The 25,169-nt window shown below is 43.9% G+C and overlaps 1 long non-coding RNA gene across 1 annotated transcript; it reads left to right on the plus strand.

Annotated features, from left to right (window-relative positions):
- Nucleotides 1-12,654: 12,654 nt before the first annotated feature.
- Nucleotides 12,655-24,682, plus strand: LOC121674688. The gene is made up of 3 exons (XR_006019781.1): nt 12,655-12,815; nt 17,992-18,119; nt 24,176-24,682. It is a non-coding gene; the product is annotated as an uncharacterized LOC121674688 (long non-coding RNA).
- Nucleotides 24,683-25,169: the final 487 nt, after the last annotated feature.

The following is a 25,169-nucleotide window of genomic DNA, read 5'->3' on the forward strand; positions in this document are numbered from 1 at the left end:
CTGCGTGTGAGTCCTTTCCCCCGACTTGCAGCTTTTCCCGCAACTGCCTTCGAGGGTCCACTCTTGAAGTTTTTTGGGGTACAATTTTAAGGTTGAGCCGTTCAGAAACAAAAACAGAGGCCCTTCTCCTTCCCTGGGAGCAAAGGGTCTTCATCATCTTCATCTTTAGGACTATCTCTGGGAGCATCTCTACGGACTGAGGTTTTCTCCTTTCCCGTTCGGAGCAAAAGTCCTCATCTGGTTCATCTCTACGGACTGAGGTTTTCTCCTTTCCCGTTTGGAGCAAAAGTCCTCATCTGGTTCATCTCTCCCTGTCCAAACTTCTCATGAAATTACAGCTGCGTCAGCATCTGCCTATCTCAGCGCAGGTGCTTTTGCTCACGAGTTGAACACTCCACCCCCCATATCTTCATGAAATTACAACAGGATACTCTGATATATCATAGCTTCACAACAGAATTTCAGCTTTAAGCATCTCCTCTCTCTCTTCCCTCAGGTTTTCAGCTCTTCACAGCAATAAAAGGGTTAATCTCACCTCGGCCTTGCAGCTTTGCAGCTGGAATGTTGAATTTTTCTTATCGCAGTGGAGAGGGGGGGTGAGCCGAGCCGCTCCGGCTGCCCACGGCAAGGCAGTGGGGGGGGTTCCATGGCTGGAACAGGTCCATGGCTTCAGGATGGCCGTGGCCCGGCCCGGCCTGGCCCAGGCAGGGCCTGGCCGGGCCCGCTGGCCCCCACACGGGGCCTGCAGCCACTTGTCCCAGCGCCGGAAACGAGAGAGAGCTTGGAGGGGGAGTTTGCCTATTCTTAAATGTGGATCACAGAGGTGATCACAACTTTAAGTGGCTTAGAGAATTGTCCATATTCAAACTGGCCAGCTGATAGGTTCTATCAGTTCCCAGAGGAAACTGTAAGCACCCCTTAGCAAGGACGTCCCTTCCGGGACTATGCTTGCTAACCTATGACACTTGCGTTGCTCAATGTTTGTAGGTGGAGTACACTTTATTGCAAGGAGTAACTGTGTCTGGTCCATGTGAGCTGCTGAGTGCTGTGAAGAGTGTAAAGGCAACAATAGGAGATCTTGAACTCCACATGGCAGTTAGTCATACTGCAGAAAAAGTCAAGTCTTGTTTGCTGAAGTGCTGTTCTTTCTCCTAAAATGCTTGGAATGTTGTAATGGATAGTTGGGGGGGGAAAAAACAAAATCCCAAACCAGAAAACAACAGCACAGTTTGTGGGAGTAACTGGAGTTTGTGTCCTTGACACTTCCTCAGGAGCAGGAGGGTTGATCGCAAAGCTTCATTTGGCACCTCTCACACCTAAGTCAGCTCCTGTACCAATCTGCTACCCAAAGCTGGTACAACTTGATCTTCAGAATTGCAGTGCAGCTGCTGTAATCCCACTGGGTGTGTGCAATGTCACTTTAAAGGGCTATAGTCTCAAATTTCCACCACAACTACAACCTAAATGGGAAAAACACCTTCAGAGACAACATGACTTGCTGGGTCAATCCAAGCCAGAGCCTTGCTAGTGATGTGCACCTCCTGAGGGTAGAAAAGCATTTAAGAGCAGCCCTGTGGGGAGAGGAGTACATGTGGGAGAACTGGAGAAGACAGATTCTACTAAAGCAGTTATACTTGAGTGTTATTAAGAAATAAGACAGGGATGCGAAGTCCCAAACTTCCACTGGTATCTCCCTGTCTTTCATCCTCCCCTTGCTGCACCAAGGTCTCTGTTTATGGAGAGCTCAGTTGGTGAGGGGCTCCAAAGGCAGCATGTTGAGATGTTCCAAGCTATAGCTGTTATAAAGGCACAGCTCCATCTTCCAGCTCGTAGTTGCTCATTTCAAGCTACATACAAATGTTCAGATGCTAAAGAACTGTAGAATGAAGGCTTCTGCATTTTTAAATTATTTTGATTTCTTCCCCAAGTGCCATAAAAGCATGTACACAGCAGCATTCATATATGTTGAGATTTATTTCCTTGTTAAATCAGCAGTGTTGCCTTCCTAGGAGAATGCCCTTGGGGGAAAATTCTCATCTGTCAGCCTACGCTGTTTGACTTCACAGCAGCACACTGGCATGTTGATCAAAGACAGGGAAAATAACAGCTCAGATTTCCTGTGTATGCTTCTGAACAGCAAACTCCATGGAGTGTTAAAATTATGAATTGACAAATTTTAGGTTCAGTAATGCCTGGTCAAACATACTTCTGTGTGGGGTATGCCCAACCCCTGCCCTGGAGGGAGGGAGGCCTGCTGAGATAAGTAGGTGTGTAACCTCCCAGCAAAATCCCCTTGGTAAAAGGCAGCACTTCACGGTGAGGGTGAGAGAAAACAAGAACCATGATCTTCTGGGAGACCCTATGTAGATTCTTTGTAACCCATTGGCTTCTACCCTCTCACTCCCACCCTCGTATCCCTTCTCTACCCTTCTCCCCCTTTGAGTTCAGAGAGCTCGTCCCTAGCCTCCCCTTCTCGGGTTGTGGACTAATAAATCTGCCCCATGCAGAGCTGCTGTACGGGCCTCTCGTCTCTCTCCTGCTCTGGCCTGGGGTTGCCTCGCAGAACAAGAGCTGAAGTCACTCTTGCTGAAATCACTAAAGAGCTGACAGCCTGCTGAGACAGGCACCTTTCTGCGAAAGCACCCCGGCGGCTGAGGGACCGCCACAGACCTCTGGAAAACTGTCCCTTGTGGGACACTCTCTCTGGGTCGGTCACGGCTTCCTGGGTCTGAGCCACAGACTCCTACCCAGCCGCAGTACTTCTGGAATCACCACCACCACCATTTTCAGTGGAAGAATGCTGTAGTGCCAGGCAAATGCTTCAGTCATTTTGTGCCCTCAGATTCAGCAAGCTGGAGCTTGTTAAAACAGAAAGCAGGAACTGACAAATGGGTTTAGAAAGTAAAATTGTGGAGGGGAAAAAACGTACAACCTGGGTACACTGCTGGAAGAAAGGTGCACTTTCCAAGGCAGTGCCTGAGCGCAGTTTTGATGGAGGAAGTGTGGGTGGGGGCTCCTGCTATGGTGTACAGGGCTGTGGCTTCCCCTGGGACAGGTGGCCTGGCAAGAACACCACTGACCCTTAGCATGAAGGGCTGGGTGGGATGCAGACTAGGAGAAGCAGGAGAGGGCCAGGCAGGAGAGGAGGCATGCTGGGGCATGCAAGCCACTGCCAGGCCAGTAATGCCCCAGGGAAACTCCCACTGCAGCACTCTTCAGACAGGCCACAGCCAAACCTCCCTGTCTGCAAGGAGCCCTGAGCATCACATGACTGCAAGGTAAACCACCAACTGGAACTCCATGGTTTAACATGACCTTCAACAGCACTGGGTGGTAAAAGCTATCATGGTTTCTGGGCCTTCTAGTTTCCTGCAAAGGGTGGTGTGAGCTAGGAGGAATGTTGAGGAGGGACTCTCAGAGCCCTGGCTAAAAGAGTCACTGATGGGTGCAGTACTAAGAGAACACAAATTGTGACAACTCTGAAAACTCTCTCCGTTTGAGAGTGGGACACAAGGGATGCAGAAGAGTGAATGGGGCTGATGCTCCTGGGTGCTCAGAGATGGTGAGCGGGGTTCAGCATGACCTCTGGTTCATGCCAGGATAGGGCACCTGTGGGGGCTGGCTAGCAGCAAACTTCCAAAGCACTCATGCATATGCCAAGTTCCTGAAAGTAAAAGGTCAAGCAAACAGACCATACCAGCTTTACCAGAGCTTAACAACAGGTCACTTGCTGATTTCTCATCAACTAAAAGGCAGAATTCATTTCAGCTGCTTGGAGGCTGGGGTGGGTGGGAAACCAATCTGATCCTGGAAGCTGATGCCTTTCTCTGCTTTCACTTTGACCCTCTCCTGAGTGACCTGATTTAGCATGTCTGCTATTTGCTAACCCTTCCTTATTCTTGAAGACTCTTCTGTTCTCTTACCAGTTATTTCTGGAATCCAGGCTCTGAAGCCAACCCTTCTTCTTCTAGCAGCTGTTCACATAAACTCTGCTCCAGGAAACAATCTGACTTGGCTTTGGCCAAGCCTGTCCAGTGAGGATGATGCACACACCAAACCCCACCTCTTTCTGTGCCTTGTCAGGAATGCAAAGGGCACCATCTCTGGCAGCAAGAAAAAAGGAAATCAGTATAAAATAATCTTTCCTCTCACCATTGGGGTGCCTAAATTAGACTGTTTGTCTGTAGCTACCCTGTCAGGGTCACTTAGTGGGTCCAATGGGAATAGCTAGGTGTATCTGTGTGTAAAGGCACCCAGCCCACTCTGTTTTATCCAGTAGTTGGTGTCTGGCTTCTCTGCTTCTTCAAATCAAGCCAACGCAGGTAACGAGAGCCAGTAACATGGCAACTTTTACATAAACAGATTTGCCAGAGCCAGATCTTCCTCTCTCCTGCCAGAAAGCTGTTTGTCTGAGGAATCCATGCATCTGGCACCAAATTCCAATCATAGCACTGCAACTGTGGGAATTACAGAGACGTTGGCATCTCATCTAAAGAGACAGTATTTGTTTTCCTTGTTTAGAACTATAAATAGTCAATAGAGGACTCTCATTCAAGCAGTATTGATGATTGAAATAAACCAGGCACAGAGACACGGACAAAAATTGGACTTGTGCTGCAAACACAAACCAAGTCTTGCTTCAGAAGCTGAAGTCCCAAAAGGGCAATGCAAAAAGCACGTGCCCAGCAGCAAACTGGCCCTGAAGGTACACTGACACACCAGGTGTCTGTGTTTGACCTTAAAACTGTTTGCCTGGGTCACTGTTTGAACTGGAATGTTTTTAAAATGCCTTCAGCTCTGCTGTGGTTTTGAGCAGCTGACTTCTTCCCCTCTCCAAGATGCACAAAGTGAAGCAATACTGGAGTGGCCTGAGAGCACCCTGCCTGAACAACCCACTGACAACACTGTGTATGCTCTTAAAGGGCAGGTGCAGGATCTTTATACTTAGCACACTGAAAGTGGTGCTTTACAACCTTATCAGGAGAGCTCTCCAGCCCTGGGGGAGATGTGCATTTGAACCTCCCTTGGGGATGAAGAAGTAAATGACCACAGTCGATCTATTCCCTGGGTGAAAAATGCCTCTGCTACAACAGGAGGAAAAAGACTTTGTTTTTAAGAAGAGAGAGGGAGAGAAAATAGTTTGTGGTCTTAAGAATAATTGCCAGCCTCTTCTTGGAGAAGACTGGTAGGAATAAAAGGTGTGGAAAAACTTCTGGAAGGAAAAAAGAGACAGAAATGTGCTGCCACAATGGATGCTGTTACCCAAAAGACCACAATGCTGGGTAGGTTCCCACGTGTGTAAGTTCCGGCATTTCCCCCTCAAGTCCTGTTCTTACTGAAGAGTTTCTGTCAAAATTAACTGCCATGTCCTGCAAGCCAAGGTCATAGAATCACAGAATCATGTAATATTGTGTTGCAAGGGACCTTAAAAACCATCTAGTTCCAACCCCATCTGCCATGGACAGGGACACCTTCCACTTGACCAGATTACTCAGAGCCCCATCCAACGCGGCCTTGAATGCTTCCAGGGATGGGACATCCACAACATCTCTGGGCACCCTGTCCCAGTGCCTCACCGCCCTCACAGTAAAGAACTTTTTCATAATATCTAATCTAAACCTGCCCTCTTTCAGTTTAAAGCCATTTCCCCTTGTCTTACTATTGCATTCCTTTATCAAAAGTCCCTCTACAGCTCTCCTGTAGGCTCCCTTTAGGCACTGTAAGGCTGCCCTAAGGTATCCCTGGAGCCTTCTCTTCTCCAGGCTGAACAACCCCAGCTGTCTCAGTCTGTCTGCATAGGAGAGGTGCTCCAGCCCTCTGAGCATCTTTGTGGCCCCTTCGTGGTCATTATTTCATGGTCATGGATTGCAAACAGTAGCTCCTCTCTCTGGCAGGGAGCTCTGTAGTGATGGAAAGAGGCAAAGTAACACCAGAAACTGAGCACAGCCTAGTGACTGTAAAATCAGCAGCACAGCTCATGCTGAAAATCGTGTCCTTGAGCGGGAGGGGAACATGTGACTGTGGAAAGAGGAACTAACAAGGGTAAGGAACAAGTGACAAGAAGAAAAAGGGAAACTCCCCCGAAACTAAATACCTTGCTGCGGTTTCTAATAATAAATTGCACCATATGCTGTTTCTTTCCTCACTCTTGGCTATGCAAATGTTAAACTAACAACCCCAAGCTGCTAAACCCTTCTTTATGTAATACCAGTCACATAAAAACAACATTGTTTTGGCATAGATAAAACCCTCATGGCTAATCCTCAGCTGAGTGTTGTCTCCCTGGATTTCTTCTAAAGACTGGAGTCCTTTAGGATTGCATTGGGGCACATTTGTCCTTGGAGCCTTTCCTTGCACAGCCTGTTTGTGAAAGGGATAGAGCAGTGTTGTATGAAATATTCTGCAGCTTCACCACCACCTTACTGGATACCCACCCGTAAGTATTATCCACGTGCAAGGTGATATTTCAATCTCTTAGGACCACTTCCTGATTCCCCCACATGGTTGCAAATTCCCTTTTCTATGTCCAATGCATCCCTATCAAAACACATTTATCTGAAGGTTAATTTTCATGGTGCCAGATATCTTAGTGGAAGGATACTTTCATGAAAAATGTCTCAAAATGTAGTGTTCTGTCTTCAGCATGGTATTCTGCCCTCCACAGCCACCAACTGCTTTACTTGTAATCTCCTTGTTCCCCCTCCCTCCACAAGACACTTCCCTGCTTATCACTCCTGGCTCAGTCTCCCGTTTCTGAGCATCCTTTTCTGCACTCTTTGTTTCTTGGATCCAAATTCCAGAAGTGTTCCAGCTTCCTCAACTCTATATCACCTTCTGCCTGCATGCTGCTCTATTCTTTGCTACATAGCAAATTCTTACTTCTACTCTTAATTCAAGCCAAATCCCCAAATCCCTACAGACACCTACTGTGTTTTGGTTCTTCCTACAAATCACCTGTCTCCTCTCATCTTTTGCCTTTTTCACAAAGGACATCGATGCATTTTTTAAAACATGAGATGGCACAGCGTGGGTACTTGGATCTCCGATGAACTGAATATCAAAGAAGCAAAAGACAGCTGGTCTTCCAGATGTGTAGTCCAAAACTGGTGATGCTACTAATACCTTTTTGAAGAAAAAGCCAACTAGGCACCTAAAGTGCAGTCAGTAATTCTGGGATTTTCCTAGTGGTGTTCTTGAATCTACAAAGGCTTTGAGAGGAAACATGTCTCTAGCTAACTCATCCAAGATGAGAAAGAATTTATAGCAATGTTTCCTGAACAGTCTCCAATAAATCAGAGTTGCTAATTGTTTATTCCTCCTAAACCTTTGTTTCTCTCTACTGTCAGTGACTTAGCCTGAAGCAGACTCTAGTCTAGACTGGAATTTTTGGTTCTTATCATCTGCCTAAAAGATTTTTGTGACATCTGTATTTCCTCTTAGTGATCTTCTTATAAGGTGCGAGAGTTTGACACAAATACAGGCCCAAGACCAGTGTTCAAGCTCTCTAGACTTTGGTCATGGTTTTTATCTGTAAGGAACATTGAAGCAAAACCAGATAAACCTCCAGCTTGGACACTCAAAGTTAAGACTGTCACCTAAATCAGGATCTCAGCTGTGCAGAGACATGGGCACATCTCTTGTATTTGTTAAACAGTGACACATGTTCGTTCCCCCTGACACTCATTCTTTCCCCCTGTTTTTTAATTTGAAGAATCGGGTAATTACTACCTTGGAGTTTCCATCCTCTGGAAAATGCCATGCCCTCCTACAAAAGACAGGCCTTTCTGTTAAAAGAGAAGTGCTCATGGTGGGTGAGTTAACTGTGCTTCTTCCCTTGTGATTGTTTCTCTGACAAGTGAACATTTTCTCCAGAGCTGCTTAGGACTAAGGGAGGTGAGTTATATGTCTCATTTTGCTGTAGGACTCTTTACGTGGACATTAATTAGGATGAGATATCAGTTATTCTCTGAGCTTTGTTTCCTTTATCCCACCAAACCATACATTCCCATCAATGCTGCTATGACCAACAGGATTTCCAGTTTCTCCATACTGATGTTAACCCAACTGGACTGTATAAAGGGGCATATCTGAGGCCCTATTTCATGGTGACAGTGACATGAGAGGACCTTCATCTCCAACATTAAGGATGGATCCAGTTATGTCCTTGTGTGGACATGGCCCCTGTTGGCACTTTCCTTGGCACAAACGCAGTGTAGGGCCAAACTGCCACAGGGGGTAGCTGACAGGGATGGAATATGGCAGCCTCTGCTGCTCCACCTGGATTGCCATGCTTCTTCAGCTGTGTAGTGGGGTTAGAGAAATAAATGGCTTGGGTTTATGGAAACTAAGTTTTCTGGTTGCTCATGGGCTCCTTGCTTGGTTGCTTAATGTGGCTGCTGGTTGGGTGAATCTTCAGTGAGTCTCATCATGTCCTGGAGCAAAAGTCCTCCTTTTCCTCCTGCCAGGACTGTAGTGGGAAAGGAGCACCGGGAAGCTGCAGGGAAAGGATGTGAAGCTGTTTAGCTGGAGAAAGGCAAAAGCCCACAAGATATGAGTTCTCCGGTTCAGTGTGGGGAGTGCGCTGTGGGAGATGTACCCTAAATCGTGGTCCCAAAGCTCACAAGAAATGTTCCATATGAAGAAGAACACTGGGACACCAGTATCATGTCCCTTTGTTGACAGATTGATGAAAGTTGGGTTGAGGTGACTGCAGAGGCTGCATATGCACAGGTACATGCATGTATCGCTGCTGTTGCTGATGCTACACTTTCATTTTAAAACACTGTACAGCTACTCTGACAATAACACTTGAGTGTTTCCATCAGGTCTCTTTCATTTTAAAAGGAAATTATTTAAAAATCATAAAATATATTTGACGTCTTTGATTGCATTCCAAATCACCAGTCTAATGAGCTAAGAGTCTGAACAACAGCTCAAGGAAACCCAAGGAAATTCTGTGTTACTTGCAGACAACTGCCCAGAAAATGGAACGGGCACCAAGGAATAAGTGAGATGGAAAGAATCTGATCCTCTTCATTAAACTGCTCACTCTTCAACAACAGATGGTGTGTTTGCGAGTGTTTGCTGTTAAGGAAGTCAGGGCCCTGGACCAAAGAGAAAATATAAGCCACATTTAAGTACTTGCATATGTTGACTTTTGGAATCATTTCCAGCCAGATATAATGTCAGACATCTATACATTGACCCCTCGGTTTTGTCTGCCTGTGCTTTCATTTGTCTGTCATTATGTTTGTCCTGTGACCCCACATGGCAGCAAAATGTTCAGTATTGTTTTACTATAAATAGCAAACAAGCTCAGACAACTACTTAAGAGAAAGGAGAACTGCAGCTCATGGAAGGCTTTGTATAGCAGAAACGTTTTAATATAGGCAGGCAGCAACAATTATTATGTCTGCCTATAACACTATTCAAATAACTGTGCCAATTTGCATCACTTAGAATTGATTTTACTGTGTTGCCTGTCTGTTTCAGATTGATGGAGGTTTTTTTAAACTTCAACTAAAATTTTCTAAGAATGACACGAAGGAAAAATATGTTGTTTTGCAATCCTAAAAGATCTTGTTTACGCAAAACCCTTGTGTGTGTGCCATCCAAATCATACAGATGCATGTATTCACATATATCGATGCATCTCTGCATATATATATATTCTATTCTGTCATGGTTATTTTTCTTCCTACCCTTTCTCACTCAAATGATTCTGACTTGGAGAACATGCTAGCATCAGGGAGGGAGGAGAAAACTGGCTTTATGCTTAAAGCAGCATTTCTCAGGGCTGGAGAGCTGGATTTGAATTCTGCTTTTTCGTGGAGCTCCCACACGATGCCAGCCGTGTGATGTAGGATGTTGTTGCCTGGTTGTTAAAACACATTTACACTGCAGATGCTTGTCCTGAATCTGCAGGGCAGCTTCTGCACACTCCCACGAGTACCTGCAGCAGGAGAGCCCTGCGCTGCTGGGCACTTTCATCTCACAGCACCCCTACAACTTCTTCTGCCCCCAAACCCTACTGTGCTGACAGGAAATGCCAAGGGGGAAGAGCAATTGCCTTTTGTAACTGGATTTTCAGCCACATCTGACCAAAATCAGATTACATCTGAAGCAGTGCTGTAACCACTGGGCTGTTTGATTTAAGCATGTATATCAAAATTAATTCCACACACCCCCACCCCACACCCCCTCAGTACATTTTGTCTTATTTTTGCATTAGGAATCTCTTCCATATATTTCCTGCTGAGTACATCAGATTCTTCTGTCTATGCCACAATAGATTGAAATTAGTCTTGGATGCAGGGAAACATATTCCCCCTTCCACTCCATGCACCCCTTGTACATAAGCCCTCCCAAGAAATGGAGTCAAAGTGCAATATGATTGTCACTCTGACTCCCTCAGGTCCTGCCATGAGCACACCAGCAGTGCCTGTAGCTCCTCTTCCAAGGTAAGCAGCACAGAAGGTCAAAGAGTGTTGCTTCCCCAGAAGAGATCTGGGGCTTTGTTTCATTGAGCTGAGCTCCCTCTGCAAAAGCACCATAGCCTGAAACCCACCACTGGAGTTAGAGGTGCTAATGGGCAAAATTGACATTCCTGGTTACTTTGGCAAGGCTGTGTTAGTACAATTTACTCCAGAGATTGGATAATATACCACCTGCTATCATAATCAAAACAGGTTTTTTTTCTTTTTCTTTTCTTTTTTTAATACTAGGTGAATCCCAAAGGCATCCCTGAAAGAATAAAAAAAATCAGCCATGTGTTGTCTTCACTGGAAGCCGTAAATTTATTTACATTAAAATACAGTATTAAATCTCAGTCTTCTATTCCACTGTGAAGCGATGGGAGACTTATAAGCAGGATTTTTCTAAGATTTTTTTGAAACAGCTTCTCAGCCTTACCCCTGTCACTGATACTGTCAAATTGGCATACTGTATACCTTGAAATGCTGTGCATTGCACAGTCATAAATCCCACATGGATTTATCCAGCAGGCTTAGTGTCGTTAGCCCCTGTTACAGACAGGCTGCAGTGCTGAATGAGCACATAACTTGACAGAGGTCATCCAAGGTAGCAAAGACCTCACAAGGGAGCACAGATTTCATAACAGCCTCTCATTTTCTGAGCGTTGCTGGGAAAGCAGCCTGGATGCGATGCGCTCTTGCTATCATTTCCTTTTGCCTTCAACTGTTTCTATTGAGAATGCATCTGTGCATCATAAAAAACCCCCCAAACATTTATCAGGCATTTTGTTGTCTGTTTTCTGACCCCAAAAAAGCTACCTGTCATTTTTCAGAGTCATTGCCAAATCTCAACATGGCTTTTTTTTAATATTCGTTGTAATTGTGTTAACACGTTTGCTGAGTGAGCACTCCTAGCCTGTGCTGACCGCTTGGAATTCAAAATTAGCACAGTAATTACATTTCACAGGCTACTGGTCCATGGGAAATTTCACCTCGCTTGTGAATTTGCATGTTCTGAAATAGGTCGGAGAAGCAGATGGCTTTGAAAGAAGAAGCGAAATAAAAAGGACTGGGAGTCAAGACTCCTGTTTTGCTTATTAGATTAAGCCCTTTATGACAGGGTGAGTGCTCACATCCAGTTAGGTGGTTCACTAGCGCTGAGTGAATCATCAAGAGTGTCTCTGGAATTTTCCTGGAGGGTATTTTCTGGGTAGCTTCCAGGAGTATTTATGCACAGTGCATCCAGAAGCACCAGCTTGTTATTCACTGCAGTTCCATCAGGGAGTTGGAAAAGAGCAGCAGATCAGCCTGACTTCTAAGAGTCTAAGGGCAGAGGATAAACAGTTTTCTATTACCATGATTCTGAACTCGTAATTAAATATAGGCATTGCCAAATGCAAGATCTGTTAGATAACTGAGCAAACATATCTCTGGGGAAGCAACCTTGGCCTGAGGTATTTTTCTCACTTCTGTGGACACAAGAAATATCAACATCCCTATTCAAGCCCTTTTTTGATTATAATTTCAATCCCAGTAATTAAAGGCAGTCTCAATAAACTAAAGCCCCTCAAGGAACAGGAACAGAAGCCCACTGTGTCCCTCCAGTGTATCAGCACATTATGATATTTTCCCACATATTATGGCAGGGTGAAAAATAAATAAAAACACTGCAGAGACACACAACCTAATTCTGCAAGTGCTTTCATGCCATTTGCTGTCTGGGTTTGCCTCTTTCTGGGTTTCTGTTTTTTCTTTTATTTGCCTTCCTTCCTACATACCCACAAATACTTGATTTATTTCTCAGTTTAATAACATCAACAAAAAAGAACGGAATCATGTTAATGACCAGCTTTATTTTTGGAAGAAGCCAACAGTCATGTATAGCCAACTTGCATATGGAGTATTTTGCTCAGTGAAGAGGCAGCACCATCTGGAAACCTGTCATGCTGCCTCTTTACATTTCATCTCCACTATGAAACGTATCTGCAGAACCATCCCATGGCCACAGTGTATCTGCAGATACAACTGCACCACCAGTCATGGATGCCTGGAGACAACCAGTGGGCTCCAGATGTGAAGATGCAAGTCCTTTCCATTTATGCCAAAGGAGAATTTCTGCTGGCTTTTAGCTGAACCCAGGCCATTAGGTGGCTGACCACGGATACTACAGCATATCAAAATTAAGGATTTTATTTTCTTGTGTGATAAATTTACCTGGATATGCCAATATTGTAATATTCTCTTTTTCTTTCCTCAAAGTCTGCAGATGAAAAACAATACTCAAAGTTTTCCTAATGGTTGTGCTCCTGCCTGGATGTGACAGACAGAGCTCACGTGAACCATGTGAGTGTAAAGAAGTTTCCTATAAAAAGCCTAACCCAAGAACTGAGTTTTGTTTATCCGTCAAGAAAGCAATTAATAATAACACCGTTTTCTTCTCTTAGGAAATGAGATCCACCAATTAAGCTGAAATAGGTCTGAATGCAATACTTACAGATCTTTGCCCATCAATAGCACCTCAGATACACCTAAGCTCAGCCAAAAGGACTCAGCCAAAAGGACTCAGTCTGCTTTCATTACCTGGAGGGAGCTTATGAAAGTGAGGGAGAGTGACATTTACATGGACAGAGAGTGATGGAACAAGGGGAAATGGTTTAAAACTAAAAAAGGAGAGATTTAGATTAGATGTTTAGAAGAAATTCTTTACTGTGAGGGTGGTGAGGCACTGGAATAGGTTGCCCAGAGAAGCTGTGGATGCCCCATCCCTGGAAATGTTCAAGGCCAGGTTGGATGGGTCTCTGAGTAACCTGGTCTAGTGGAAGGTATCCCTGCCCATGACATGGGGGTTGAAACTAGATGGTATCTAAGGTCCCTTCCAACCCCAGCCATTCTACGATTCTATGATTCATCAGAGGCTTTTGTGTGGGCTGGTTTCTCTGTGCTCTAATTTTATGCTTAGCACTGCAAAAATCAAAAACTGATTGTTTATTTATGACATTCAAATCAAGTGCACATTGAGATGGAAATGGGGGATTATTTTAATAAATATATCAATAATCCTTGTTAGTAGAAGCCTTGTGGCTTGCTTTGCCCAACAATGTTGTAGCACATTGTTTATTTTCTTGTTTTGTTATTTTGATTCCCACTTGATTTATATATAGAAAAAATAGTGCATCAATGTGCAAAGAATATATCCATGTCAAATAATTTAATCATGAGGTTGATACAAACTACAGAACTGTGGGATGCCTTGAGTAATTCATCTTACCATCAGCCTTGAAGTATGGCTAAAAAAAAATCTTACAAAATTCACAACAAAAGTTACCTAGGAAAAATGTGACTTAATGCTGTCAGCAAAACCGGGTAAAGGAAATCTAAAAGGACAGGAAAAAGGAAGAAAAAAATCAAAGGCATTTTATGTTGCATCTCAGGTTCTTCTGCTGTTGTAATTGTTTTCAGTGGACTGTGACTACATTGTTCTTAAATATTTCAAGGAGAGAAATTCTTTCATACAGCAGACAGGCAAATAAGACTATAATAATTATTCGTGCTGTACAATCATTTCACTATATTTAAGTGTTGTAGCTAAAGCAGATCAGAAAAAAATATACCCATGTTTTTGCCCTTTTCTTGAAGTCTGTTTTTAATGGACAGTATTCCAGCCCAGTGATTTTTGGACAGAGTCCAGGTAGGTTTTGGTCTGCCATCTTACCTACAGAACCAGTTTGCAGCAGACAACCCATCACAGCCCCAGCATCCCAAGCCCTCATGGGTGCTTGTCATCTTATGAGAACAGAACAAGACCTGAGGGTTTGAAGTTATATTTACATTCTTGTGAGAACAAAGAGAAGAGGCTTAAGATGAGACTACCCTGGAAGACACTTGGATGCTCTGACTGTATTAAAATGTGAGCCGTTGTAAGACATTTCCTTGAGAAACCAACAAGAAATGGAAGAAGAAAGACAATTTGTAGAAATTTGCTATTTTAAGGATTTAGGCAATCTGGGATGATTCTACACCCATGGCAGGGCCTGCTGGCATTGTCACTCAGACTTTTGCTACAGAGGTCTGACTTTCTGGTCCAGAGGTCTGGCTCAAAACTCATGCCAGTCCCATATGGACTAGCTATAATCAGTTTCTTTAGGTGGTAAATCAGAAGCAGCTCAACGTGATGCCATCCTACCTCTAGCTGTCAGCTGCAGAAACCAGCTCACCGTGACCACTTGGCCTGATGTGTCACCAGTGTGCACCATGTGCCTTCGCAGTGTTGTCTGTGTTCAGAATAACGACAGGAAGACAGAATGAGGAGAAGCTCTGATGCATGAAGCACACAGAAATCATATAGCATACAAAAGCAGTTAATATGGCAAAAAAATCACCCAGTCTCCTACAGCAGAGTTAGAGAAACACTGAGGATCTGAAGCATACCCAGCACAGTGCTCAGCTCATGAGGAATGCTCGGCCCCATAAGGTATTTGAGGAATGGAGCATGTGCAAGACACAGACCAATAAATGCTTTTCCAAGAGAAATCCAATGCTTAACACAGGCAAAGTAACAACAAATAAGAGCTGCTTGCACTCAGCCTACTCTTCAAAGTTGGAGCTACCCTTACCAAATAGTTTAGACTGCAAAGCAGGTAGGTGAAGAAGTGGCAAAATCATGGTTTATTGACAGATATGAGAAGGCAGGAACACAGTCAGGCGCATTTGCTCCCGACAGGCATCAGAGTTCAAGCCACACCAACCTCGTAATTCCTCAGAATTCAGCCCAAGCAAGGTGGGCATCAGTGCTCTATGAAGGCAAAGGCCATGGCTGACCAGGCCTCACTCTTCAGCAGTGTCATTTCCAGGCGTCCTAGCCCAGATTTTACAGGCCTCCCTGCACAGCACTAACAGTGCTAACTGCTAATTTATTTATAACAAGTTCCTAATTTATTTTTGGCTCTCAAATGCCATAGAGAAAGAGGGAATCAGTCAGTCAGCAAGACTGACACACAGCAAGTATCTCCAGGGAAGAGAGTGATCTGTACCATTGCTGTTGACTTCACTTGGCAGTCTAAGCTGCTTTTTTCCCTTCTGTCTTTTACACAAGTTGCATCTAGAGCTTGAATTCATCTGGTTTCATGCAGGGTGCCATCTGATCAGCCCCAGGCAAGTGGTTTGAAACTCTCTGATGGACAGGTCATAGGTCCAGAATCTCACTGAGAGCTGGAGCATGTGTGATGCTAATCGGGAGTACAGCTTTTGGTGCAGTTTCTTTCAGAGGAAGCCTAGATCCCATGTGCCAAGCAATTTTGTGGACCAGAAATGAGAATGAGCAGGGGTTTCATTTCAACACTATCTTACTCTACCAAATCAAAATGCAACTGTAGATGCAGCCACAGATAAGGCATTTTGTGTTACTAACCATACCTACTAACCATGTATGTGATCAGATTGTTCAACCTTATCTATCTGAAACAAGAGGAAACAACAAAGAAAGGACTCTGATTAAGGACTGTGCTCTATGCAGATGTCTTTATGTTCCCTAGATAAAATCTGTGACATGGGTGATTTGGAAATATTGTGGAGAAGCCTGAAGGAATAAAATCTAGAGAAAACATGAAAATTGCCCTAGTAGTAAAGCATTCAAGAATCTCTCCAGAGCCCTTTGTAGTTAATGACTATTAATTGATTTTGTGAATTTCATTGTGTTTTATAGTCTGCAGCCTGTTTGTGAGAAGTGCTCACTCTAGAGGGAGTTAGGGCTAGAGTTAGAGACAAGTGAACAGGATATTCCCTTCCTTTGCAATACCCATCAAGGCATGTTACAGTCGCCTGTTCCCAAACAACAAAGGTATTTTCTTAGATAGGATGTGGACCAAAGAGGCACATCCACCTTCACTTTCTTAAAAGAAAGCTATAGCCTGCTTCTCTCATTAGTCCAGAAGAACAAGCAAGTCACCTACTTTCTTCTGTTTGGGAGGGTCCAAAATCCATAGGAGCTGAAGCACTATGGAAATGAAAAAGCCTTTTAAGGTATCTTTGTGATCACAGAATTTATACACTGAGGCTCTAAACTGATTCAAGAGACACTGTGCTCTCCAGTGGGCTGTCATTTCAACCAAGTTTTATTTAGCAGGTTTAGGATATTATGAGTCATTTCACTGGCTTCTTATTTCCTGACCCAAGCCTGAAAATAATTATTTCTTCAGCTCCCCACTCCAAAATAAAACCCAGGAGTGCCACAGAACTTTCCAGCAACTTCTATCTGTATTTTTGAGCAGTGGTTTCTATGGGGAGGAGCAGGTCTACTGTCCTCCGCTGTTTACTTTTTCTTTGTTCTCACTACAGCTGGCCATACTCTGAAATGGGTTGGGTTCAGCAAAGATCTTCAAAATAATTCCAATCCTAAAGACTTCCATGCATATTTAACCCAAAATTTCTCAAATCCTTGTTGAAAAGATGAAAAAGACAGAAACAAAAAAGTGGAAAATAATTTTAGCTTTAGTAGATGAACACAAAATTTTCACTTGACAAATCATTTGGCTTCGAGATTCTTTACAACCTCAGTATAAAATCTATCAGTAATCAGCTGCTCCATCCTTAAACTGATCCTGCTGGTGTTTTAAAAAAATTTGTTTGTTTAACAGGAAACTCTGTTTTAAATTACTATTTCGTCTGAGTATTTCATCACATTTTCACTTGTATTCCATCCCAGAATAGCAGTTGGGCGAGCAGGATATTTCAATTTTTTTCTGAGGTAGGATCTTAATTATTTTATTCCCCATGGGAATTCACAAAATCTTGAACATAAAAAATTTGTGTTTCTTGAAACAGCAGTTATCAAAACTGGTGTTTCTTCAGCCTGCTCCTTAAGTGTCCAAGTAGCTGGTGCCTCACCTGGCTGTTTCCCAATGCAGCCCTTTTTGGAAGAGGGGAAAATGCTTGGGAAACAGATGAAGAGGACAGGTATCACACTAAGAACGCTGAGATTCTGTTCAAGAATAAGAGGAAGCAGATAAGTTCTCAAAATCTCCATCTTTCTCACAACAGAGAAAATCCTGTTCCCTTCCGAGTTATTTATTATTCTCTGTGCAAAGGCCCCCTAGTGGCTAAATGACCTCTACAAAAAAACAATTTATCTTGTAGAGGGGTTTTGTCTGTGTTGCTGTGTTAGCTTGGGGCCCCAGTCCTGCTAAGCCCAAGATCCCTGCTGCCCATGCTGCTTCACCTGCTGGCTTTATACCTGCATCTAGACTTGAGTGAGGCTGTGGGCCTTCCAGGCAGCAGCACAGGTATCAAAGACCCCTGCTCCTGTATTACTGAAGAACAGTATTACCTCTTTGTAATTCAAGTGCTTCCTCTGGATCTAAAAGATGGGAGCAATACTGAACAGGCACTACTTGAGGTGAGAGGTCTGAAGGAAATAGGAGAGGCTACACTGGCACTCTGTGAGAGCTCTGCTGTGCTATGGCTGCTCATTGAAACAGATGAGAACACTCAACACTCGCTTACCGCCTTTGATCTTTCTTTGCAGGTAATTTATATGAGTGGTTCTGGCTTTTGTGTGCTCCTGAGCATGACACTGACAGGCAAAGGAGCTCAGACTGCAGGCTGGCTGTTTATGGCACTGAAGACGAAGAAAGCTCCGAAAAAAGGCTCCAGGTAAAGCCATGTATGTTCCAGCATGTTCCAGCATGTGGAAAGCAAGGATAAATGGCTGAAATCAATGACCTTTATAACTAATTTCCAAAGTTCAGCAGTTTCTGCTGAGTTTTGTTTAGAATAGACAGCAACAGGCAGGAGTTTGGGCAGGAGTGAGCCCTGGGTCAAGGCTGTAGTGAGCACCACATAAATAGAGCACCAACTCTAGCCAGATCAGGTGTGGGTAGTCATAGCTGGGTCCTGACTCTGTAGCCTGAATTTCATCTCCATCCTTCCACAACAAATAAATATACTTTTGTAACATTCCAGAGCCCAAAATGCCCATTTTAGACCCAAATTCCTGAGGGCTTTCATAGTTTTTTATTCAGAGGGCCTAACATTGCCTTCCCTTATGAAGGCAATTATGCTTTGCAAAATGAATATATAAAGCTGGTCCTGTTGTGGTTTATATCCACTGAGCAGCTCTGAACGGTTGTTACTGGCATGATGCTGAACTTGATAGTTCTGGCTTTGCCCTAGTCTGTCCTTTTACTTCATGGCAATTCCTCCCCTCATCTTGCTTGTTCACTTCTTCAATTCTTTATTAGTTTTACCCCATTTGGACTAACAAGCTTTCAGGCAAACGGTGTCTCTTCTTATATGTTTGTAAAATCAACCCCTCAGCTGAACTGCTGTCTTTACAAACTATTACAATATCAATAGGAGTGGAAATTAGAACATTTGCACATCATGGAAACACAAGTGGTAAATCCAGTTAATGAACTTTAACGCTCCTGATACCTACAATTCTGTGTTGCTTCAGTTGCACGGAGCTACCTTCACCAAGACAGTTTTAATGTACCCATCCTGGCACAAACAGGTTTTTTCCAAACACAGCAGCCACCATCTCTTTTCCTGACAGGATACACCCTACTGGTATCCAGCAACATCTCCTGAGTTGCACATGACATCAGCTGCCTGGGAACTAGCAAAATTGCATCGCCCTAATCCTCAAAGCTTGCTTGAACAGATTTGCTGGCACCATGCCTGTGCTAGAGGACAGGAACACTTAAAATCACATAATTTTTTTGGCTCATTGAAATCATTCTGTTGCCCTGTTTTTCCGTTGCCATTCAGCCTGATTTGCAAGCAATTTTCTCAATGGAGCACCTCACAGAGGTTGGGAGTATGCTGTGCTCAATACTGCATTCTAGCCATGAGCCGCATTGGTGGTGGTTTATTTTCTGGCACTGTCATCTTGCGAGTAACGCTTACCTTCTCAGGTTTTGGCACAAAACGCTTCCTACTTAGTCATCAGATGCCCAGTGAAACTTACTTCATTCAGACAGATTCTCTTCTTTTTTTTGTAGCTCACTTTCAGAATTCGTTTCTGCTTGTTAATGCAAGCCTCCGAGCATGCTGCTGCTGTGCATTTTTAAACACTTACCCAAATGTCATCTCTATTATTTCCAAACTCTCAGACTCTTTGGGGATAGCTTAGATGCAAATGAGCTGTCAAAGAAAGATTACTTGAACCAACATTCAGAATGACAAAAGGCTTACAGACTGCATGCACAGCACATGGCTTCCAGCTTCCCAGTCAGCCATTATTTGCCAAAATCAAGGGTTCACACACAGTCCAAAAAAACATTTGGCTTTGTTACAATGGGGCACAGTTATTCTCCATTGAAAAATTTAAACCTCTTAGATCTAGGAAAACTCTGATTTCCATTGCTTCTCAGATGTTGCTCAGCTACTCACTCAACCCACACATTCTTTGTACCTAAAAATTCTCTTTAGAGCCTGTCTGTCTTCCAATAGGTAGAGCTCTTTCTCCCTGTCACACACTTTTTGGGGGATGTTGCAGAGGTCGGTAAAAAGAAAAACCAAATTTTACCCTGCACAGCAGTCTGAGAAACAGTGAGTGTTGCTCTGACAGAACAAACCAGGACCCCTCTTCCAAAATCATGGCCCACATCCATGGCTGCACATGGCATGATTCTTGGGGCTGTCCTGTGCAGGGCCAGGACTTTGATAATCCTTGTGGATCCCTTCCAACTCAGAACATTCAGTGCTTCTGTGATCCAAGAGGCTTCATGAGGAGATGTAATGCAGTCACTGAAAGCAAATGCATCATTTTGTGAAGCCCAGCTTTCTAACTGCAGATGGCACCGCTGATTCTGCTAAGGTGACACACATTTTGCTGAAGAGCTGATTTCTTCAGCAGGAAATAGGATAGCCCCAGAGACTGAGGTATTTAAACCAAATCCTGACCTGTTTTAACACTGTCTCAGTGTTACGCATGGGAGATACACACACTCATGCACTCATTAAAATGGGACAGCAAGCCAAATTCGTTTCTCATACAACTACTGACATCAACAGAAGGCCCAGTGTTTGAACAGCAGCTGTCACAATTTGTTCCTTGGATAATATTTAGCCAAGATTAAACCTAGATAGAGATAGCAGGTACTTTGCAGATACTCTGGTTTTACAATGAGCATTGAGCAAGTCCTGGAAGTGCAGGGTTTGAGGGGTAAACAAGATATGCTTAATTCTAATTTCCTGTGTCCTCCCTCCCACACTGGCAGTGGTTCAAATTATGCCTTTTTCAGCAAGATAGTAAAATATAGTTTTACAAGGAAATACAGACATTGCACTTTTCATCTCAAGAGTCTGGAAAGTGCAGCTGGGCATTAATTAATCAGCACAACATCTCTGCAAGTTAAAGGAATATTTTTATCCCCTGTGTGGAAACTGAGGCACAAGGAAGTAGAGTATCCTATAAAAGGTCAAAAAATAAGTTCATCACTAGAGAAAAGAATTTGCCTAATTGGTGATAACGCTGGGCTAAGAAATACTCTGTGTAATTGAAGAAGATGAGTTCTGTGGTTTTCATGGTTTATTCCTGCTGAGAGATGCTCATTGCCCACAAACTGCTGAACCTAGACAGAGTGTTATTCAGTATGTTATGCTCTGTTGGTCCTCAGCCCAAATCACTGCAGTCTGTAACCCTTGCCAGCACATTTTTTTGCCTTTATGGCATGAGAGCTTCAGGTCTGAAAGCAGCCAAGACCATGGCCCCACTGTATCTTCAGAGATAACATGAAAGAAAGGGTGCAGCATGGTCAAATTTATATGCCATACACTGTTGTCTTGCTGGTAAGTATTACTCCTTAGGTAATAGAGAGACGTGTCAACCACTGATGCTGTTGTTCACAGCATATGGAAGAGTATTGTTTTCATACTTATGTCACTACCTTTGAATGTGTGTAATGGGTGAACTCTTACTATTTCCAAGACTGTGGGTTCCTTCACATGTCCAGTATAGGGCTAGACTAGGGTGTATAACAGAATTGCCTCTCTGCCTGGCACCTTACTTTGGAATCTGCCTCTCATTCTGAGCAGTGTCTTCCTACTGGTTCCTTGTGCCTTTACATCTGCACCTCCTGACTCAGACTGAAATTGCTTTATTCTCTCATTTTACTCTGCATTTGTTCAGTGGTATGCCAGGGGTGGGATCCTTGGAACCAGAACTATTGTAAGCCCTGCTGCCAGCAGCAAAGCATCCTGAGAGGATGAGGAGAGGATAGGGACTGCATTTCCCTGACTACACCATGTGCCCCAAAAGCCTTTCCTTGGGCAGAACTAGCTGGGGAAGGTGGAACGCAGAGCAGTTACAGCCCTCTCAACTTGCCTGGTTACATTTTCTCCCTTAAGAATGATTCACACTGACCTAGAAAATGTAACAGAAATGGATATGTCGGTTACCAGGTTACTGCTGTGCCTTGCAAAATCATGGCAAACTCTTTCCTAAGGGATGAACTTTCACTCCGTGCCCCAAGTGATACTGTCCTCTGAAGCACTGGGGTAACTGCAGTTTAAGTGGATTTAGTCACAGCACAGTTGACACTTCCTGTAGGGTAGAAAAGGCATCTGTGGAAATAAAAAGACCCTTCTGTATAAAATGCAAGAAAGATTTCTGCAGGAGCTTAAGCTACATATCTCCAGCTGAGCATTGGAGAAAAGTCACAGTGGGCTCACAATACTCCCAGAAACCTCTCCAGCCACATTGCCAAATCTACAAATAACATTTTTACATTTTCTGTTGAACAGAACAGCAGAATTTTATCTTTAAAGTCAGAGGAAATACACTGGGGCCCATAGTAGTGATTATTACTGACTTCAGTATCTGATTGTCACCAGTTTAGAAGGCTCTGCCTCTATTCCCAAACAACTTGAAACAACAGCTAGGAGGATTGTGAAGTTTGACCATTTGCTTACAAAGCAGTGACAAGTCTGAGACTCAAAAAGGACATTACAAATCTGTGTACTGCCACTTTGTCCACTGTCAGGACTCCTAATCTTTTGTCCTATATCTGTCTTTTTCTAGGGGTCTGTGTTATTCTCATTCAAAAGCACTGCAGCATGGCAGAAATAGAATATTTGAGACCTAGAAAACAGAGGGGAAAATTTTTGATCTCAAATAAATAGCACTAGTGCTGCAACACTGGATGTATTTTTCTTTCCATACTTAAATCAATTCTAAAGAGGGATTTTCTAACTAATCTGCATTTGCTACAGAACTTGGAGGATTTCTACCATTGTGCTACAGACCTAGGAGATCACATGGCATAATTTAGGCTTCCTTCCCTACAGAGTATACCAGTTCTTTGTTATGATGGTGATAAAAAAAAAGGACAAAAAAGGCTGCACATAGGCCAGGAAGGGCTATATACCCTAGGTGTTGCAAAGAGTCATTTGTGGCATAGGTTTATTTGCTTTTATTCAGTCAACTTGTGTTAGCAAAAAAATTGCCAGGTCTGCAGGAGGTGGAGCAGCATCCAATTAAGTGACTAACCACATTATTAGTTGGACAAAGCAAACACTTTTCACCTGAAATGGCATGTATCTCTCCAGTGAGATACTGGAGAGATTAGGGGTCTAAGCTTTAAGGCTGCAATACTTCTGATTTCAGGGCCGCTGAGTATGAAAATGACAGAAATCATCTGTGTGTGGGAAACATGGCAGCAAAACATTGTACATGTGAGCTCAAAACCTGGTTTTGGTTTTTTGTTTTGTTTTGGTCTCGGTTTTTTGGGAGGTGGGGTTTTTCTGTGTTGTTTTGGGTTTTTTCAGATGCTGCTAAAAATAGCATTTCACATTCTTAGATCCTATCTGAGGCATAAAACACTGAAAAAAATGCATAGATGTAAAACCAAACGTGCTTCTCAAAACTGCTGGATATTTCTTCTCAGCACTGTTGTTTTGGTTATGACTCAGAAGTTTGACTTGTAAGGCAACATGGCATTTTGTTCACCAGAACACTTCTTATGCTTTGGACAATGCCTGTACAATGATTTGGGAGCTGATTTAGGCAGAGTGAGTACACTGAGTCCTGCAAACAGCACTGCTGGCAGTACCCCAGATGTATTCAAAGCATTCACACCATGGTTAAGAAGAGTTGAAGCTGGAGTATTTGCAGGTGAACTGGCCTGTGGCATGCTTGGCCTTGTACATCCCCAACCTGTGCACAGCTTACTCATAAGAACTTGGCCCTGCATGTGTGATCAGGCAGTTTCCTTGCAGACTGCATGCTTGTATGCAAACAGGAGAGATGAGCAATAAATCCAGGCAAGGCCACAGGGCCAGATTTGCATTTCCCAGCACAGCCTGCATTTCATGACTTGAAATGTTGTCCTTCACCAGGAATAAAGGGGGTACTCGTGTTGTCTGCACTGAGAGGCATCTGAGGTAACACCAGCACATCAACTCGGGGCTTTGCAGATGCTCAGCATGTCTCAAAACCAGGCACTTTATTTTGACGCTTGTATATAAGGCTTGCCTTAGGGGTCTCATTTCAGAAATGCCATTTGCAAATTCAGTTCTAAATATTTTATCATGTCTATTCCCCTCAGAAGGAGCTGCACAGATTAAACACAAAAAGCTTGTAGAGTCCTCAGATAAGATGCACTACTGACACAGGACATATTGTTAATAATGATTAATTATTATTATTCTGCTGGCTGACAGGCATCTGACTGACGGATACTCTCTAATCCCTATTCTCTCCCCAGATTTTCTTCCTAATTAGTGTCCTCTAGACCCTTGTAATCACATGCCACGCAAATGAACTGCCTGTTATTCAGCCAAACAGATGACAGTGGACTGGGTGACTTCCTCTGTCGCCAGCAGGCTGGAAGAAAAGAAGCGGGGAGACACTACACGCTGTAAATGCTTCTTTTCCGCGTCGGGAAAAGGGAACGGCGGCCGCGGGCACAGGGCGGGGGTGCAGCGCCCTCTGCAGGCTGCGCCGCCACCGCCACGCACCCGGGCACCGCATCCACCGCGCCCAACGGCGGGGCTCAGGGATTCCGGGAATAAATCGCTTCCTTCTGTGTTGCTAGCATTCTATATTAATCGGAAAGAGCCCCAACAAACAACTAACAAAACAAACCACACCGAAACAGAATATGGAAGATGTGGCATCACCACTGTCCGGCAGGAATCCCTCGGAAGTGGCCTCAAGTTGAGCCAGGGGAAGTTCAGGTAGGATATTACATAAAAATGTTTTCACGGGAAGGGTTGTCCAAGGAACAGGCTGCCCAGGGAAATGGTTGAGTCACCATCCCTGGAAATATTTAAAAGATGTGTAGATGTGGCACTCGGGGACATGGTTTAATGTCGGGCTTAATGGTTGGTCTGAAAGAACTTTTCCAACCTAAGTGATTCCATGATTCTATGAAACACATTCAAGCACTGGCCACAAGCCAAACAGAGGCCAGCTCACAGCTTGCCCAGCCTGTGGTGCAAAGGTGGCTGTCTGGTTCGGTGTTCCCTGAGCCACACGGGCCCTGTGCCCATGAGTAGGGGTCTGTGGGCTGGTGCACCCCTACCTCCCAAACCCTCCCAGCCCATGCTAAACAAATTCCAGACCTACATCCAGGCAGGCTGGAGGGCTCACAGTGATTACCAGCACAGTCAGCATGATGCACAGACAGAGAGCACATACTGTGCCTGCCAGAAAGGTCGGTTTTAATCACTTGGTCTAGCTGCAGAAATTAGCAAGAA

Source organism: Corvus kubaryi, unplaced genomic scaffold, assembly GCF_017639235.1.
Source record: "Corvus kubaryi isolate FWS band 111438036 unplaced genomic scaffold, C.kubaryi_AGA036_p1.0 69, whole genome shotgun sequence".
Taxonomy (NCBI): Eukaryota; Metazoa; Chordata; class Aves; order Passeriformes; family Corvidae; genus Corvus; species Corvus kubaryi.